Raw genomic sequence first — 10,824 nt, forward strand, 5'->3', positions numbered from 1 at the left:
TTTTCTACCGCGGTTCATGACGGGGGAACTATAACACACATGCGCACTGGGCAGAAAGAACGGAACTAAAACCCCACAACCCGGAAACAATCTCTCTTTACAAACAGCTTTCAGTAGCGGGAGTATTACTATATTACCATTATCCCAATTAGTATTACTTGTTTTTACAATGCTCACATTACAACAGTATGTGTATTTATTTTTCATTTTTTTCAGGATCTACTGGGAAAATCTCAAAGATCAACCGGTGGATCGCGATCGACCAGTTGGCAACCACTACTATGGGTAAATGACCAAAATTGTACACAATACTACAAATTACACCTCACCAACATCTTATACAACTCCAACATAACATCTCATCTCCTGTACTCAGTATCTTTGTTTATGAAGGCCAATGTGCCAAAAGCTTTTATTATGACCCCATCTACCTGTGAAGCCACTTTCAATGAATTATGTACCTGCATTCTGAGATCCCTTTGTTCTACCACACTCATCTGTGTCTGTATAGAAGGATTCCTTATTGCTGCTCCCTAACAATTGTTTTTAGCAGTCAGGGTTGTTATCTGTGAACTGAACCCCCAAACCTGAAGGACCGGTGGACCACTCTTAGTCTGGCCTCTACTCTTTGACCTGTTCAGCATGGGTGACCCTACCAAGAGCCAAAGTGCAAGACCCTGACTCCAAGCAACATAGCTCTCTAGCACACAAGCCTCCAAACCCTACAACAAGTTTGTGGTCTTCTTGGAGAAAAAGTATTTCAGAAGAGCATTAAAACAATTTCATGTCTACATGTGCCTCTACAGAAAACCCAGCCTTTTCTTCTCAACTAGAGTTTCTACATTTAATATGAAATACTGATGCCATGGTGCTGTCTTGTGAAATGTTATGCATTGAAGTACATCAGGACATTAAGAATTCTGCACATGCAAGCTAATGAGATCACCTTATCTTATGCACCTATATGCATTATAGTCTGGAGCAATCAGGAAGTGGTGCTGTAGGTGTTATTGAGAAGCCTTAAAACCTTTATCAGGCACCTCTCTGTTCCACAACACTCATGAAACTGGTTTGTAATTATCCAGGATTGATGGTGACATTACATTCAGTATGGAACTGCACTCCTCCTCCTCAACGGAAAGTTGAGAACCAAAAAACGAGCATTTGAAGGTATTTTCTAAATGTCGTGAATAACTAAAAAGAATATCGTGGTCTCAGCTAGTCCTGTACAGTCCTATGCTTTACTAAATTTATGCAGAGAGTGGGGTTGGAGGCTTGATGAGGTCCTGGTGAAAGGTCTTGGCCTGAAACATCGACTCTTTATTCCATTTCATAGATGCTAACTAACCTGTTGAGATCCTCCAGCATTTTGTGTGTGCTGCTGAGATTGGTAGCGGTGGGTGGTTGCTCTTCCACATTATTGGCACTAAGCTTGGCATTGGAAATTGGCTGCCCACAATAGGAACCATCTGATTTTCATTTCCACTGAGGGGGAAGAGAAAGGGAAAGAAAATGATGCGTGTGAACTGTGTGTTTCTAAATTCAAATTAAACAGACTCCTTCTGAGTAAGTTCACTTGTCAGATTTCTCTCCTGGATCAGAGCCAATCCTTTCAACAGTTGGAGTCTGTAATGTGGCCAAGGTCTCACGCTTTCAAGTGGAATGAACTTATCTGCTCAGTTGGTAGAGCACTGGGGCTCTGCTGAAAATTACATCATTGTTGGATTGTCTTTTAGCTGCCCCACACACTCAAAACAAATGTACAAACTGATATGTGGTAGCTGAGAAACCAGGACAAAACTTCAGAAAACTAAATCATGAAAGTGACTTTCAATACTAACATGTGTGGCGAGTACAGCTGCAGTGAGCTGTTCTGGCTGAGGCAGGCCTCATTTCAGTTTCATTGTTCATGCTTTCAGCAATGGTCAGCCAGGGAGACTTCAGGCAAGCGAAGGAAAATGGATCTGGAAAGCTGAGTCTTTGATCAAAAAATAGAAACATAGAAAAAAAACCTACAGCACAATACAGGTCCTTCGGCCCACAAAGTTGTGCCAAAAGATGGAACCTGCGCACGAGAAGTCTGAATGAATAGTATGGAGATGGCTAGACACAGAGGAGTGTGGCTCTGCACCTTATTAAATATATTGCTGCTGACTATAGTGTGCACAGAGGAATTCAGGAAGCTTGAGGTGCAGCAGATCAGTCTGACCACTGATAGTGACCACAGGTTAGCTGTGTGGCCAGATTTACAGGGACCATTCAGCAGATCATTTAACACTGAATCTAAATGCATACCTGAAATGAATGAAGTAATTGGTAACACCTTTCAGTGGTCCAGCTTTCATTTTTTTCTCCTCCTGCCCTCACCATTTCTCCTCATAGCAGAGCAACTGCCATTAACAAGCCTTTAGACCATTAGCCAAAACTCCAAGATTCTTCTCTTCCTTGCAAATTAAAGCAAATTTGATTTACTTCAGACAAAAAGTCATTGACATAAAACATTAATTTTCAAAATTTTTTAATTTAGAGATGCAGCATGGAACAGGCCATTCTGGCCCAACAAGCTGTCCCACCAGCAAACCACATACTTAACCTTAGCCTAATCACAGGACAATTTACCAAGACCAATTAACCTAAGTGGTACATCTTTGAATGGCGGGAGGAAACTGGAGCACCCAGAGGAAACCCAGGTAGTCACAGAAAGATCGTACAAACTCCTTACAGAAGGTGGTGGAATTAAACTCTGAACTCCGATGCCCCGAGCTGTATAGAGTGGCACTAACCACTATACTAGCGTGGCACTGCAACTTTTCAGTCTATTTTCTTGAAATTTTAAGAAGATTCTACATGTCATCCACGACTCTGCCAAATTTTAACGGGTGTAGGGTGGACCAGTGGATTCAATGAACTTGTATTTACTTTCAACACAAAGACACATGAAATATTTTACATTTCCAGCCCGTCTCTGTACAAAATATGATTTTGTTAAGTGGCGGGGCTGTTAAATGTATCCTCAGAGGGTTAATTGCAGAGCATCCTGTAGGCATATTGAAAGTGGAACGGAGAGGGTGAAAGTGAGTCTCGGAGCAGGAAGAGCAATTACATTTTTACCAGTAGAGACAAAGCAGAGACAATATTGTACTGCAGATCCCACTGCTCAACTTGCCGTGTCTTTCCTAGCCCTGATATGTTGATGCTTAAAACAGATACCACATCATTAGTCTGCTACGAAGCAGCAATGCACATGTCTTCACTTCAGCTGGTCACAGTACAGGCAGTATAAGTCCCATTTACTGGAACTAGCCAGAGGTGCTTAAAGTTGCTCCAAATACTGAAATGGTTTAAGTGAAACAAGTAAGCAGCTGAGCTGCTGCCAAATCTAGCAGTCACTATCATAGAAAAATGGAAACAGTGTAACCAAATGTTAATCACCATGTTATGTTTTGGCACTTCAAAACATAAAACTAATTGCAAGAAAAAGCCAGGAGCCCAGGGGAATGTGTCTTAGACCTGTTTTTAGTTAAAGCAAGGTTTGCACTTATTGTATTGGGCATGATGATGCCTATGATTCACGTTCTTTTACAGATTACCCATAATTAATTACGTAAAGAACAAAGAATGCTTAATCAAACAATATATGTACAATATTACTCAAGTATTACTGAAATAATATATACACAGTAAGTGATGTTTGGCTTAAATTATTCACACTTGTCACATCACGATCTGGGCCCGTTATCTTCTAATCAATTTTAAGATTATGAGATTTTGGAGATGCTCATGTCATCCTCACTGGTACAATGATGTCATCCAGGTAACACTGCCAGAATGTAAGTGCAGATACTAATCAAAAAAATAAGCCTATTATAGTGATAAAGGCCTTTATGAGTGTTTATAGTGAGAAACGTTTTGGATTCTTCTTCCATCTCCATCTATAGGTGGGCCTCAGCTAAGTTCACTTTGCTGAAGTGTTTCCCTCCAGAAAGGTTTGCCAAGGTATCCTCTATCCAGGGCATAGGGTATTGATCTACCTTCAGTAATGGGTTGATGGTGACCTTAGGATCACTACAGATCATGAAAAAAAACATTATTCTTGTCTGCTGGGACCACCGACATCACCCATGGGCTCTACTCAACCTTGGAATGAATTCCTAGAGCCTCCATCGGTCTAGCTCACTGGTTACTTTATCATGGATGGTACAAGCAACCCGACGTGCTTTGTAAAACTTGGGTGCAGCATTTTTATTAAACACTATTTTACCCTTGATATGTTTGAGTTTTGCAATGCCATCCTTGAACACTGCTGTGGCATCATCTAATAACTTCCTTAATTTGCTTCCAGTTGACTCTGTTGCAGTGTGTGTGCCATGCAAATGGTGGAAGGATCTCCAATCAAGTTGTAGTTGTCTCAGCTTATCATGACCCCACAATACTGGCAATCTTGTTTTTACCATACACAAGCCCAATGTGGCTTGTCAGTTGTTGCATTTCACTGTTACGAATGTCATTCCCATAGGAGTTACCTTTTCTCCACTGTAAGTTCTTAGTTGGATACCTGCAAGCTTCAGTTCAGTATCTTTGAAGTGCTGTAAAAAAAGTTTTGAGGGATGACTGAGACAGCCAAGCCAGTGTACAATTCCCTTTCAATTAATTTGCCTTTCATTTCTGGTGCAAGCCATGTTGTATCCACGGCCTCCTCTACTGTAAAGATGAATCTATCCACGGCCTCCTCTACTATAAAGATGAAACCCCACTAGGAATAGAGTTCCCCCAGTCCTCCCCTACCACCCCACCAGCCTCTGGGTCCAACATATTATTCTCCGTAACTTCCGCCACCTCCAACGGGATCCCACCACTAAGCACATCTTTCCCTCCCCCCCTCCTCTGCATTCCGCAGGGATCGCTCCCTACGCGACTCCCTTGTCCATTCGTTTCCCCCCCCCCCATCCCTCCCCACTGATCTCCCTCCTGGCACTTATCCGTGTAAGTGGAACAAGTGCAACACATGCCCTTACACTTCCTCCCTTACCACCATTCAGGGCCCCAAACAGTCCTTCCAGGTGAGGCAACACTTCACCTGTGAGTCAGCTGGGGTGATATACCGCGTCCGGTGCTCCCGATGTGGCCTTTTATATATTGGTGAGACCCGACGCAGGCTGGGAGACTGCTTTGCTGAACACCTACACTCTGTCCGCCAGAGAAAGCAGGATCTCCCAGTGGCCACACATTTTAATTCCACATCCCATTCCCATTCTGACATGTCTATCCACGGCCTCCTCTACTGTAAAGATGAAGCCACACTCAGGTTGGAGGAGGAACAACTTATATTCCGTCTGGGTAGCTTCCAACCTGATGGCACGAACATCGACTTCTCTAACTTCTACTAATGCCCCACCTCCCCCTCGTATCCCATCTGTTACTTATTTTTATACACACATTCTTTCTCTCACTCTCCTTTTTCTCCCTCTGAATATACCCCTTGCCCATCCTCTGGGAGCCCCCCCCCCCCTGTCTTTCTTCCCAGACCTCCTGTCCCATGATCCTCTCGTATCCCCTTTTGCGAATCACCTGTCCAGCTCTTGGCTCCATCCCTCCCCCTCCTGTCTTCTCCTATCATTTTGGATCTCCCCCTTCCCCTTTCAAATCTCTTACTAACTCTCCCTTCAGTTAGTCCTGACGAAGGGTCTCGGCCTGAAACGTCGACTGCACCTCTTCCTAGAGATGCCGCCTGGCCTGCTGCGTTCACCAGCAACTTTGATGTGTGTTGTTTGTCTCTTGTTGGTTTTCACATTGTAAGTTTCAAGGCTACCCAGTCTGGTGTCACTCTCATCATTATCAGATTTTTCATCAACATGATGCAATTTCTGCACTTTTTGAAACTGCAAATTGACATCTTATCTTTGTCTCCTCCCTATGCAGTCCATTTATTTTTGTCTGCCCAACATGCTCCTTGTATGTATCCTACTTTGTTGCATTTTCTGCAAATTTCACCTTTAAATCTGCATCGGTCTAGTGAACGGGAGCCCTTATCACAAAGGTAACACAATTTGTTCAGCCAGGCCGATTTATGTTTCAGACTTTGTAATTTTGTTCTGTCACTTTAATTCACTATTGCAACTTAGTTGCATCTCTCTCTGCTCTTTCCATTGAAACAACAATTTCAACTGCTTTTTAAATGTACTTTGTACTTCAGTTAGGGGGCATTTTGAATGCTTTCTTGTAAGATTCCACAAACTAAACGATCCCTCATTGCATCATTAAGCCCATCATTGAACTGAAAATGCTCAGATGCGAACCTGTGTTCACTGTCAACACAATTCAACAAAAATACACATGCAAGCGAGATCAGATAGGAGAGTCTGCCCAAGAATCAGAATACATTGTAGTTTAGACATTTGGGTTACAATGATAGTCATTGTGCAGAGATTAACATACAGAGATGGCCCTTTAAGCCCACTTTATCCATGCCACTGTATACTAATCCCACTTGCCTGCATTCAGTCTATACCCCTCCATGCCTTCCCTACATCAAAACCAAATCATTTTTCAACATTTTCTTCTATCACCTCCTCTAGCAGCTTGTTCCAGATAACAGTGTTTAAATTTCTCCTCTCTCATCTTAAACCTGTTCCCTCCGATTTTAGACTCCAATCTTGGAAAAAAGAATTATTTTTCTGAAGAAGGGTCTCGGCCTGAGACACTGTTTATTCATTTCCATAGATGCTGCCTGACCTGCTGAGTTCCTCCAGCATCTTGCGTGTATTGCTTTGGATTTCCAGCATCTGCAGAATTTCTTGTGTCTATGTTTATGCCCCTCATAATTTCATAAACAGCTATAAAGTTACCTACACTGAGGGTAAACCTAAAATAAACTGCTGTTTATCCAATCTCCCCTTGTAAATAAAGTCCACATCCTGATGAACTTCTATGCAAATGCTCTCTATTGCTACCACATCCTTCCTGCAGAGTGGTAAAAGAAATGTACGTAATACCCAAAGTGTGGTCTGGCAACATAAATGTCCATCTGTACATCAATGCCAACAAGGTCCCTGCCATTTATTCTATATATCTTACCAGAATTTATCTTCCCAAAATGCATTCCCTCAAACAGGTCTGGACTAGATCCCATCTGTCACTGCTCGACCCAGCTAATACTATGAGAACCAAATCTGTCAAATGAATACAGTCTGTGAACACATTATACAGCTGGCAGTTTAATCAGGAACAATTGTTTTGGCACAGGGTATCATATCTGTCTGTCTCTTCTTAATCACAGTTTATTGGGAATCAATGTTTCTATGAGGCATTGTAGAAAAAACAAAAAAGGGAAAAAATGAGAGAATGAGGTAAAATGGAAGAATGAGGGGTGACCTTATCAAAGAATTTAAAATGAAGAGGAGCATTGATAAGGTGAACAGTTTTTTCCCTAGGTTGAAGGAATGAGAGGGAAAAGGGAGGGGATGGGGAACATATCTCGGGATTATTGCCTGTGCCACGCGACAGTGAGAGTGGGAATGCAATGAGGTGGAGGATAAATGCGTGGTTGAGGGATTGGAGCAGGGGGCAGGGATTCAAGTTTTTGGATCATTGGGATCTCTTTTGGCGCAGGTGTGACCTGTACAAAAAGGACGGGTTACACTTGAATCCTAGGGGGACCAATATCCTGGCGGAGAGATCTGCGAGGGCTACTGAGGTGACTTTAAACTTGAATACTTGGGGGGTGGGAATCAAATTAAAGAGACTAGGAGAGAGGAGGTTAGTTCACAACAGGGGGATGGGAACCAGTGCAGAGAGACAGAGGGGTGTAAAATGAGGGTAGAAGCAAAAAGTAGTAAGGTGAAAAATAAAAGTGGCAGGCCGGCAAATCCAGGGCAAAAATCAAAAAGGGCCACTTTTCAACATAATTGTATAAGGGCTAAGAGTGTTGTAAAAGAGCGCCTGAAGGCTTTGTGTATCAATACAAGGAGCATTGGTAACAAGGTGGGTGAATTAAAAGTGCAGGTTGTTTTTAATGAATATGATATAGTTGGGATCACAGAGACATGGCTCCAGGGTGACCAAGGCTGGGAGCTCAACATTCAGGGATATTCAATATTCAAGAAGGATAGACATGAAAAAGGAGGTGGGGTAGCATTGCTGGTTAGGGAGGAGATTAACGCAATAGAAAGGAAGGACATTAGCCGGGAGGATATGGAATCGATATGGGTAGAGCTGCATAACACTAAGAGGCAGAAAACACTGGTGGGAGTTGTGTACAGGCCAACTAACAGTAGTAGTGAGGTTGGGGATGGTATTAAACAGGAAATTAGAAATGTGTGCAATAAAGGAACAGCAGTTATAATGGGTGACTTCAATCTACATATAGATTGGGTGCTCCAAATTGGTAAGGGTGCTGAGGAAGACGATTTCTTGGAATGTATGCGGGATGGTTTTTTGAACCAACATGTCGGGGAACCAACTAGAGAGCAGGCTATTCTAGACTGGGTATTGAGCAATGAGGAAGGGTTAATTAGCAATCTTGTCGTGAGAGGCCCCTTGGGTAAGAGTGACCATAATATGGTGGAATTCTTCATTAAGATGGAGAGTGACATAGTTAATTCAGAAACAAAGTTTCTGAACTTTAAGAATGGTAACTTTGAAGGTATGAGACGTGAATTAGCTAAGATAGACTGGCAAATGACACTTAAATGGTTGACGGTGGATATGCAATGGCAAGCATTTAAAGGTCGCATGGATGAACTACAACAATTGTTCATCCCAGTTTGGCAAAAGAATAAATCAAGGAAGGTAGTGCACCCGTGGCTGACAAGGGAAATTAGGGATAGTATCAATTCCAAAGAAGAAGCATACAAATTAGCCAGAAAAAGTGGCTCACCTGAGGACTGGGAGAAATTTAGAGTCCAGCAGAGGAGGACAAAGGGCTTAATTAGGAAGGGGAAAAAAAGATTATGAGAGAAAACTGGCAGGGAACATAAAAACTGACTGTAAAAGCTTTTATAGATATGTGAAAAGAAAAAGATTGGTTAAGACAAATGGAGGTCCCCTACAGACAGAAACAGGTGAATTGATTATCGGGAGCAAGGACATGGCAGACCAATTGAATAACTACTTTGGTTCTGTCTTCACTGAGGACATAAATAATCTTCCGGAAATAGTAGGGGACAGAGGGTCCAGTGAGATGGAGGAACTGAGGGAAATACATGTTAGTAGGGAAGTGGTGTTAGGTAAATTGAAGGGATTAAAGGTAGATAAATCTCCAGGGCCAGATGGTCTGCATCCCAGAGTGCTTAAGGAAGTAGCCCAAGAAATAGTGGATGCATTAGTGATAATTTTTCAAAACTCTTTAGATTCTGGAGTAGTTCCTGAGGATTGGAGGGTGGCTAATGTAACCCCACTTTTTAAAAAAAAAGGAGGGAGAGAGAAACTAGGGAATTATAGACCGGTTAGCCTAACGTCGGTGGTGGGGAAAATGCTGGAGTCAGTTATCAAAGATGTGATAACAGCACATTTGGAAAGTGGTGAAATCATCAGACAAAGCATGGATTTGTGAAAGGAAAGTCATGTCTGACAAATCTCATAGAATTTTTTGAGGATGTAACTAGTAGAGTGGATAGGGGAGAACCAGTGGATGTGGTATATTTGGATTTTCAAAAGGCTTTTGACAAGGTCCCACACAGGAGATTAGTTTGCAAACTTAAAGCACATGGTATTGGGGGTAAGGTATTGATGTGGATAGAGAATTGGTTGGCAGACAGGGAGCAAAGAGTGGGAATAAACAGGACCTTTTCAGAATGGCAGGCAGTGACTAGTGGGGTACCGCAAGGCTCAGTGCTGGGACCCCAGTTGTTTACAAGATATATTAATGACTTAGATGAGGGAATTAAATGCAGCATCTCCAAATTTGCGGATGACACGAAGCTGGGCAGCAGTGTTAGCTGTGAGGAGTATTCTAAGAGGATGCAGGGTGACTTGGATAGGTTAGGTGAGTGGGCAAATTCATGGCAGATGCAATTTAATGTGGATAAATGTGAGGTTATCCACTTTGGTGGCAAAAACAGGAAAACATTATTATCTGAATGGTGGCTAATTAGGAAAAGGGGAGGTGCAACGAGACCTGGGTGTCATTATACACCAGTCATTGAAAGTGGGCATGCAGGTACAGCAAGTGGTGATAAAGGCAAATGGTATGCTGGCATTCATAGCAAGAGGATTCGAGTACAGGAGCAGGGAGGTACTACTGCAGTTGTACAAGGCCTTGGTGAGACCACACCTGGAGTATTGTGTGCAGTTTTGGTCCCCTAATCTGAGGAAAGACATCCTTGCCATAGAGGGAGTACAAAGAAGGTTCACCAGATTGATTCCTGGGATGGCAGGACTTTCATATGAAGAAAGACTGGATGAACTGGGCTTGTACTCGTTGGAATTTAGAAGATTGAGGGGGATCTGATTGAAACGTATAAAATCCTAAAGGGATTGAACAGGCAAGATGCAGGAAGATTGTTCCCAATGTTGGGGAAGTCCAGAATGAGGGGTCACAGTTTGAGGATAAAGGGGAAGCCTTTTAGGACCGAGATTAGGAAAAACTTCTTCACACAGAGGGTGGTGAATCTGTGGAATTCTCTGCCACAGGAAACAGTTGAGGCCAGTTCATTGGCTATATTTAAGAGGGAGTTAGATATGGCCCTTGTGGCTAAAGGGATCAGTTGGTATGGAGGGAAGGCTGGTACAGGGTTCTGAGTTCTATGATCAGCCATGATCATACTGAATGGCAGTACAGGCTCGAAGGGCCAAATGGCCTACTCCTGTACCTATTTTCTGTGCTTC

At 42.7% G+C, this 10,824-nt stretch overlaps 1 long non-coding RNA gene across 2 annotated transcripts in view; it reads left to right on the forward strand.

Moving 5' to 3' along the window:
* Positions 1-286, forward strand: part of LOC140202783 (uncharacterized) — a 75,388-nt gene extending 75,102 nt beyond the window's left edge. For both annotated transcript variants that reach the window (XR_011887192.1, XR_011887190.1), the window contains exon 4: positions 217-286. This is a non-coding gene — a long non-coding RNA (uncharacterized lncRNA). The remainder of the gene's footprint in view (positions 1-216) is intronic.
* Positions 287-10,824: the final 10,538 nt, after the last annotated feature.

Source organism: Mobula birostris, chromosome 1 (genome assembly GCF_030028105.1).
Source record: "Mobula birostris isolate sMobBir1 chromosome 1, sMobBir1.hap1, whole genome shotgun sequence".
Taxonomy (NCBI): Eukaryota; Metazoa; Chordata; class Chondrichthyes; order Myliobatiformes; family Myliobatidae; genus Mobula; species Mobula birostris.